Source organism: Haliaeetus leucocephalus, unplaced genomic scaffold, assembly GCF_000737465.1.
Source record: "Haliaeetus leucocephalus isolate CR32 unplaced genomic scaffold, Haliaeetus_leucocephalus-4.0 Scaffold339, whole genome shotgun sequence".
NCBI classification, from domain to species: domain Eukaryota; kingdom Metazoa; phylum Chordata; class Aves; order Accipitriformes; family Accipitridae; genus Haliaeetus; species Haliaeetus leucocephalus.
Genome location: NW_010972775.1, coordinates 21,548,502 through 21,557,057, shown reverse-complemented (window position 1 = coordinate 21,557,057; position 8,556 = coordinate 21,548,502).

Below are 8,556 nucleotides of genomic sequence, written 5' to 3'. Positions count from 1 at the left end.
GCGGGGGGGTGCGAGCTGAGGGAACCAGGGCGGCAGCTGAGGGGCAGGCGGGAGCGAGCTGAGGGAACCGGGGCGGCAGCTGAGAGGCAGGCGGGAACGAATTGAGGGAACCGGGGCGGCAGCTGAGAGGTGGCTGTGAGGGGCAGGCGGGAGCGAGCTGAGGGAACCGGGACGGCAGTTGAGGGGCAGGCGGGAGCTGAGGGGCAGACGGGAGCGAATTGAGGGAACCGGGGCGGGAGCTGAGGGGCGGCTGTGAGGGGCAGGGGGGAGCGGGCTGAGGGAACCGGGACGGCAGCTGAGGGGCAGGTGGGAGCGAGCTGAGGTAACCGGGGCCACAGCTGAGAGGAGACATCTGAGGGGCGGGTGTTGAGGGGGAGATCAGCCATTGGCAGGGGCTGAGGCCTAGCTTGTGTGGCTGGGTGAGCAGGGAGGACAGATGCCCTTTCAGTGAGCGAAAACTGGGAGATTTGGGGGACGGTGGAGGGAATGCTGAAAAAGTGGCTGGGGTGTCCATGAAAGGCAAATGAGAAGAACCTGTTAAAATTGGTTAGGCTGCAGTGGCATGAGGATGGGGTGGTCATGGTGAAGATACATGCAGGGTTCTTTCTCTTTGTTTTTAGGTTTCTTATTACAAGGGCAGTGATGTGGGGTTTTTTGGTGTTGGAGGCACTGGAGGATTGAAGAGGATCCAGGGAAGAACAAGAACAGAATGAGGCTGTCTTGCTGTGCCTAAGCTGTAGTCCCACATAAATGCATATGTATCAACATCCATGGTCTTTCATGGCATCTTCCAGGAGAAATCCCAGGTCCGTTCCTCAGATTGTCTGGTTTTGTGTAATCACCTGCCAGCACTCAGGGAGCTGAGGTGGGGAACAGGGGTAGGGTGTGAGGAGTGCAGGCAAGCCCTAAGCAATGTCAAGTGATTTTACAGTAGGCACCAATATTGTTCTTCACATTTACAGAGGGGAAGATAAAGGCACTCAAAGATTAAGCATAGCTCAAGATCAAACAGAAAAGCAGTGGAAGGTCATGAGTGCAATTCATTGTTTCTGTGTCTGAATCAGTGCTCTGTAAATAAGGCTGTTATGCTGTAAGTATGGCATTTTGGGGATGATTATTTTGACTATTAGAAAAGCATTCATACTTTCTCAATATTAATTAATTGCCTACATCATAACGTCACTTGAACATAAAAACATGGTGCAATCTATCTAGTATTTGTCCTTATGAGGAAAAAAGACTGAGAAAGAGCCAAGGCAGTATGTCACTGTATGTTCCTGTTTATTCTACTTCTTATTTTTCACATGTTTTATGATATGTGTATCTCCAATGACTAATACTTCTAAGTAACCAGTTGGTGCCAGTAAATGGAAGTACCGTCTGTAAGAAACTGATTTGCAGAAGCCAAGTTCTCAAACATATGAGGAGGAGGAGGTGTTATAACTTAGTGAGAGACAACTGAAGTGTAGACTTGGTTTTGGTAGTCAGGATGATTTTAGACATATTATGTAAGCAGGATGTGAGAGGAAAGGGGAAATGGAGACCAGAATGATGGAGCTCTTGTTCGGTAGGAACAAAGATGAAATAACCAGTGGCAATAGAAAGGGGAAGAAAAACACAACATTTGGGAGAAAACACATTTAATTCAGTTTGAAATGTAGCAGATGCTGATTCCTGACACAGTGAAGAACACAGACCAGTGTGCTTACTCAGTGTCATTCAATGACTGCAATAAAATGAAGGTTAATTAAATAAAAGTGACTGAGATCACTGCTCTCTTTTGTTCACTGTTTCACAGAGAAAAATATAAGACCTTTGGGCTAAGTTCATGCATTGCTGATACTGTTGAGTAGCTGCATGCTTATTTCTAATACCCTAGTCAGAAATTTTTTTAAATTCTCACAGTTTTCCCCCTCCCTTCCTTCCTATTGGAGACCAACCTCATATGAGTCACTAAAGCCAAAGAACTGTTTACACTTTATCGATCAATTGAGTTTGTCCCAGTGTATCAGAGACAAATTTTCGTGCTCCTCTGGCAATTGTCTTTATGCATGGCAAGAAGTTTGTGCTGGGAGAGCTACAACTAACAGGATAACAAGAGCATCTTTAACTGTTTTAAAATAAAAGCTGCAAAAATGTTCTAAGTATCAGAAGATCTCATTAAATGTTGAGGAATGAAGGTGGAGTGCGGCGCAGCTGCAGAATGATGAGATACCTTTCTTCATGCAGTTTTCATCAAGTGCTGGAGAAACAAAACATGGTAGAACAGAAAGCAAGCAGTACAAATATTCTTTTCATAGAGTATTCCTTATTTCATACAGTGCTCCCTTGGATAACACCAGTGAGTGCTGGAGAAGCTTTTATTTTAAATGAGTGAGAGAAGTCTCTTTGAAGTTCAATTACATGTTTGTTCTTGCCTATGCTGGGAAATGTGAGCCTCTCAGGAGGTCTCCCTGCTTGGAAAAACATGTCAGGAGACGCAGTACAGCATTTCAGTGTAGTACCTTTTGATAGAAGTTGCCCAATATTTTGGCAAAGAAATGTTTCAGGTCATTGGAGAATACCAGCTTCTGGCTCAAGTTTCCCAAGCTTGAAGCCTGACTCATCTGACAAATGCCTGAAAACAGTATCACCTTAGAGACTCATTTTGAATGTAGAAGTAAAACTTTATTATGTAGGTTATTATTAGGTATCTATATGTGGAAATGGAACGTGCACAAGGCAAAAGCAGGTATTCAAATACAGGCGTGATATATTGTTGACCATTTAATGTTCACCTGCTTACCAGTATTTGTCAGTTGGCACCACACAGATACGTCTTTTGATACACCTCACTTACGCACTAGCAAAGCAACTACTGGGTTTTCTTCTCGCAAAGGGACTTCTTCCTTGGATTTGTAAAGCCTGTTACTATACCCTCCTCCCTCCCTATTGTTGTGAGGTGGGCTGCATAGCTAAATTGGGCTTCATTAGCCAAGTTTCAGTCAGTGACAGAAAAATAAATACAAATGTATATAGCAAATTATAGTCTGGTCGGCTACTGTGTTTATAAACAACTCTGCAGCAGACAGCCTAAAGATGGGGTTATGTAAGCTATGAGGTCTAATGCAGGCTGTTTGAAGAAAAAAAGGTGGAGTAACACAAACAAGAGACAGAGTATTAAAGTCTGGGATTCGCACAGTCATGGAATCAATAGAAATTGTGTCTTTCAATTTGAAAAAGCCCCCCCCCCCTTTTTTTGCGAGACCTCCATCGCTGAGGTAGAGGGTGCAAGATTTTATTATCTTATAGTGTATCTTTGAAGTTGGTTCTTCCATTCTTAAAGTAATTTTGAAGCAACTGGCAATGCAGCATCTGCTTCTAACTCATACAAAACTGAATAAATGCTCTCTTTTCTCCTGGAGATTCCTTCTCCTGGATTGCTGGCTCAGTAAAAGCCAAATATTGTAAAAATAGTACCCACATCTAGAATGGTCTCAGGATTAATATGCCATTCCTTGCACTCATAAAAAAGTATAATGCACAGTTCTTGCCCAGTTGCACTCTGGATGCCAATACTTCGTGTCTTCTAGAGATTTAGTCTCCGTCCTACTATGCCACAGAGGAGTGCTGATCAGAGAAGCTGCCTGTATTTTCTGAATGAAAGAATGTAAAATCAAGATCAGTATCCATGGTTCTGTTACATGTAGCTGCATTTCTGAAGTAGAATTCTTTGCCTTCATTTGTGAGAAAGCATGTAAAAACTCCCTGCATTTGTTAGCAGGAGTGACAAAATATGTGGTGATGTCATTGCTGACGGTCTGGGAATTTTATTCCATTAGGTCAGAATGGTCAGCTTGTCAATGAAGCTCAGTTTAAGTGATGTAGCACATGCTTGTATATTATTCTGTTTATCAGCAATATTCCCTGTTGGAAATCTCTTCCTACTTAAAGGAGTTGTACCAAGGTTAATTATGTTTATTGTTGGAAAAAATTGACTTCATTAGTAGTCTGAATTTGCTAACTTGATTTTTGCCTCATGATGTATTTGTGAAACTGGAAAGCTCTCTCCCTTCAAATTTCTTTTCATCTTCTGCTTTTATGCTGTCATCTAATGACCTCTTTTGCTTTTTCTTTGATAACTTAAACAGGCTGAACTCTTATTTTTTCATGTTTTGCAACTCTTTAATCTTTTTGTGTTTTATTTCTGAAGAAAATGCCATTGCTTAAAATCCTCATTGCATTGCGTGTACTAGAATTGAAAACTGCACCATGGCGTGAAACAGAAACTATATAAAAATCTTCCTACTTTTTGTTCTACTGTATATGCATGTTAGAATTAGACTTTTTTTTTCTTTTTCAAATTAGCATTGTACTGAGGGCTCAGGTTCAGTTATTCATCTATCACTGTTTTCAAATATTCTTAAGAGTCAGTACTTCCTGGACAGGATCCCTGCTATGTAAGCATGGCTTACATCCTTTGTTGCTTGAAGTTTAAACTTTAACTTAATTTATATCTATATACGTTATTTGCTGGGACCCAGTTTATGAAGTGATCTGGGTCAGTGGTCCCTCCTCTGTCTGGTGTGCCAGTCACAAAAATATGCAAAAGAAATCTCCACAATGACCCTAGTAGGAAATCTGAAAATAACATTTAATTATAAGATCTATTACTTAAACTTTCCTTAGTCAATTTAATACATGCCATGCTGATTTGCATCTTCCAAGAAAGCTGTGTATATGCTGAAAACCAGCTAGTTTTCAAAAAGCTTTAAATTCCTAGCAGAATTCTTATTATAGTGGCAATATTGCTTTTACTCAACAAAACTATAGTCTTATCAAATAAAGATATGAAGTTATTTTAACAAGGTCTATTTTCTGTAATTCTGTGTCAACTGGCATTACTTACATCACCCTCCTTTAATTACTTCTGTTGAATACCATATTAACTAAAATTTCCGTTATTTTGCTTGGGATTGCACTTTGACAGGCCTACAATTACCTGGATTATCCCATTTGTCCTTTAAAATTATTTTATATGGTATTACAAAGAACTTGCTAATGTTCTTTTTATTTTAGTGAAAAGAAAATGATTTTGTATTCGTGCAGCGTTAGGCTTCCGATTTTTCTCCCCGAATTTCAGTCAGTCATAAACCGGTTTGCTACTTTTAAGTTTGCAATACCGGTTATGACCACTAGGGGACAGTAGTTAATTGATTTTGGGTTGAAATGGTAACTTTCGCTTCCATTACCGTGTCTAATAGGCTAAAATTCAACCTTTCAGCTTCTGTGAACAAACTGCTTTCAGTTGCTTATAACATAAGTAGACAAATTGCTTCTCAAAATAAACTAGAAACGGGTGCTGTTCTGTAATACAAAAAAAAAAAGTCTTGCAGTTTTCTTCAAGCATGTCAGGAATGTGACACTACATGATGTTTACAATTATTGGAAGCATAAAAGCAATTTATTTATCACAATACCTGATTTTTACTGTAGTATGCATTTTATTTTCTTCCCACCACCCTTTTCCTCCTTGGATGCAGTTCAAAAGTTTACTAAATCACTGAACTGCAAAGTTGTATACTGTTTTGTTTCGCTTATTTTCTGTACATTTACTTTGTTTATTCGAAGGCTTTTACTATATTTACTGATGAGAGATCTCAAATATTATTTAAAGGAAAAGAGCCTTTATACTAACAAGCTTTAGCTGATTAAGGAGCTTTAGGTTACTTGTAAATAATAATTTGGTGGATTCCAGTATTTCTGTTTTCATAAAATATGTTTATATTCGTTATACTAGAAATTATTAAAAAAATTTAGATAGATCAAAGGAGGAGTTCACCATATCAATCTTTTTGTCATCAAAATGCATTTGATTTGGTTGGAGCCTTTACATTGAAATGATGCTCTGTGGTGCCTCAACCTCTGGACGAGCTCCTGTATGGTTCAAAGGATAATTGCCGTTAGAGATGGAAAGACCTAGCAGGTCACCTTTTCCACCCACTACCAAATTGGGATTGCTCCCTATAGTATATCCAGCTCAAGTTTGGGGTCAATGCTGCACAATATAATGCTCTAAGATTTATTTATATGCCACAGTAAATGGAAAACAGAATTGAAAGGTGACTTTTTTTACCCCTGCTTTCAAAATCACAAGGAGAAGGTTTTGGGTGAAACTGATTAACTTCCTCTTAGGCTCTTGTCATAAGAAATTAAATGGGTTTGACCTGTGGGGAACTCTCTTGTTGTGATTTGCTCTACAAATGAGATACAAAAGGTTTTCCTTGAGAGCTCAGAGATGTATATTGAAACTAAAGGAAAATATATCATACTGTATTTCTGGTCTGCAGCTGTGCATCTTAGGTGCTTTATACTTTTCTCACTAAAAGGCTATGAGTAAAGATTTTATACCCGTAACTGCTCCATCCTCTGGCAAATCATATTGCCTAGCAGGGCTGAGTAAATAACAGTTTACTCTAAGTTTTTTTTTAATTGTTTACAAAGTAAAAAATGCAAAATTTCAAAATACATTCTTTTGTCGTAATTATTTTCAACAACTAAGTCTTAGCCGGCAAATAATTAACATATACCTAATTGTATATAGTAATACTTTAACCTATGCTGCCCAGTTCTGTATGTAATGATATTATTTGTGTTTTCTTACTGTAAGTGTGTGAAAACTGACCAACAGTGAATATTTTAAATTTATTGTAAAAGTCATAAAACAACATATGTACTGCTAACCATTGATTGTGCAATTTGAGGTTTTCATTTGGCAAATGTTCAAGCTTAAAATGTGTTTTTCATGATTATACCCCTTATTAAAGCTCATTTGCTATTCATGGAAAGTGAGCACAAAAGGGATGTGAACAGTCAAAAGAAATCCATTTAAAAAATTCAAACGAATATCCAAGGGAAATGGATGGCAGTATTTGCCCAACTCTACTGAGTATACTCTGTCACTGTCTTATTAATGGGTGCCTTTTTCATTGTCCTTAAGGCTTTCATCACAAATGTTAGATAGTTTTGTTATGACTTCATATTGCAGTCATTATGCAAAATTTGTTCTTGATATTGCTAAGATGGTTCTGTTAGAGTGATGCTAGGTGAGAGTGTGTTCACCATGTGGCTGCTTCTTTTTCAAATTAGTTAAAATCTTATTTCCTGTGATAGTAACTACTGCGTTTAAATGTGGTGGAGTCAAAGAAACTCAGGTCATCATCCCTTGCTAAAAGCTGAGACATTACTTCCAATGGCCTTGCTCATACTAGCCTCAGGGTCTCCAGTTATGCCTCTGTAACCGCCTATGTAGAAAAAATACTTACCTAGTGATGGGAAGAATCTGGATCATCAACTGTGAGAGCAAAAAGCATAACTGCTGTTTATTTTCTACTTACACTGAGCTCCTGCATGCTGAGTTGCACCTTTTTTCTTTGCTTGCTTTCATGTGAGCAGTATATGTATTTAAGGTTCTTTTCTCTCCACTGCTATAATCCACAAGGTCTAATTGAAGTAAAAGTAAGACAGTCAGTAACTGTCCTCTAAGTTCCAAGCATCTGATAAAATTGCTAAAGTGCTACTTGTTAATACTTCACAAAATGGTATGGCATCTCCCCTGATCACATTTGAATCATAGTTAGCAATGTGATGGGGTAATAACTGTGGCTAAGGTGTCAGATTCTGCAGCTTAATGCATCCCAGTGTTGTCTTCCCTGTGTTGCCTGGCTCTCCACATGTTGAATCACAGAATAGTTCAGAGTAGGAGGGACCCCAAGAGGTCTCTAGGCCCTCCTCATTGAGCAGGTTGACTAGGATCATGTCCAGTTGGGTTTTGAATATTTCCAAGGATGGAGACTCCACAGCCTGTCTTGGAAACCTCTTCATGCCTGACCACCCTCACAATAAACCATTTTTTTCTTAGTTTTAAGTGGAATTCCCTGTTTTCCGGTTTCTGCCCATTGCTTTTCATCCTGTCACTAGGCACCACTGAGAAGAGTCTGGGTCTGTCTTCTTTACTCCCTCTGATGGGACTATATACACACTGATAAAATCCCCCTTGAGCTTTCTCTTCTCAAAACTAAACAGTCCTAGCTAGTCTATTATTATACATTAAGCTACCTCCTAGAACCTTCTGGAGGGATGGACTTAAAATGAAGTTGAGAAAAGATGTTTTTTGGTTTTTGTTCTCCTCGATGGCAGTTAGGAATTATTTTCATTACAGATCAATATAAATATAGAAAGAAAATTGATCTGAAGCCCAATGGCAAAGAATAATATAAGTAGTTGCTATTTTTTTTTTAATAAAGCAAGTTGCAATAGCCTTTGCATGTGAGCCTACAGTAGTACTCTTTGCTTACTGTAATTTCTGAATGAAGAAAAAGTATTAAAATATGGGCTATAAGCTTTGTACTATAGTTAAATAGTGCAACATTTATGTCATAATTCTCTATTATGTTGGAGAGTTGAAGTTATGTGAGCAACTGCATGGTTTCTAGGGGTAGATAACTGAAAAAGAATTTGCTGCATCATTCAGCCTGAGGTTTTGGAGATGCATTCACTCATGCAGGCTGAGGCCAA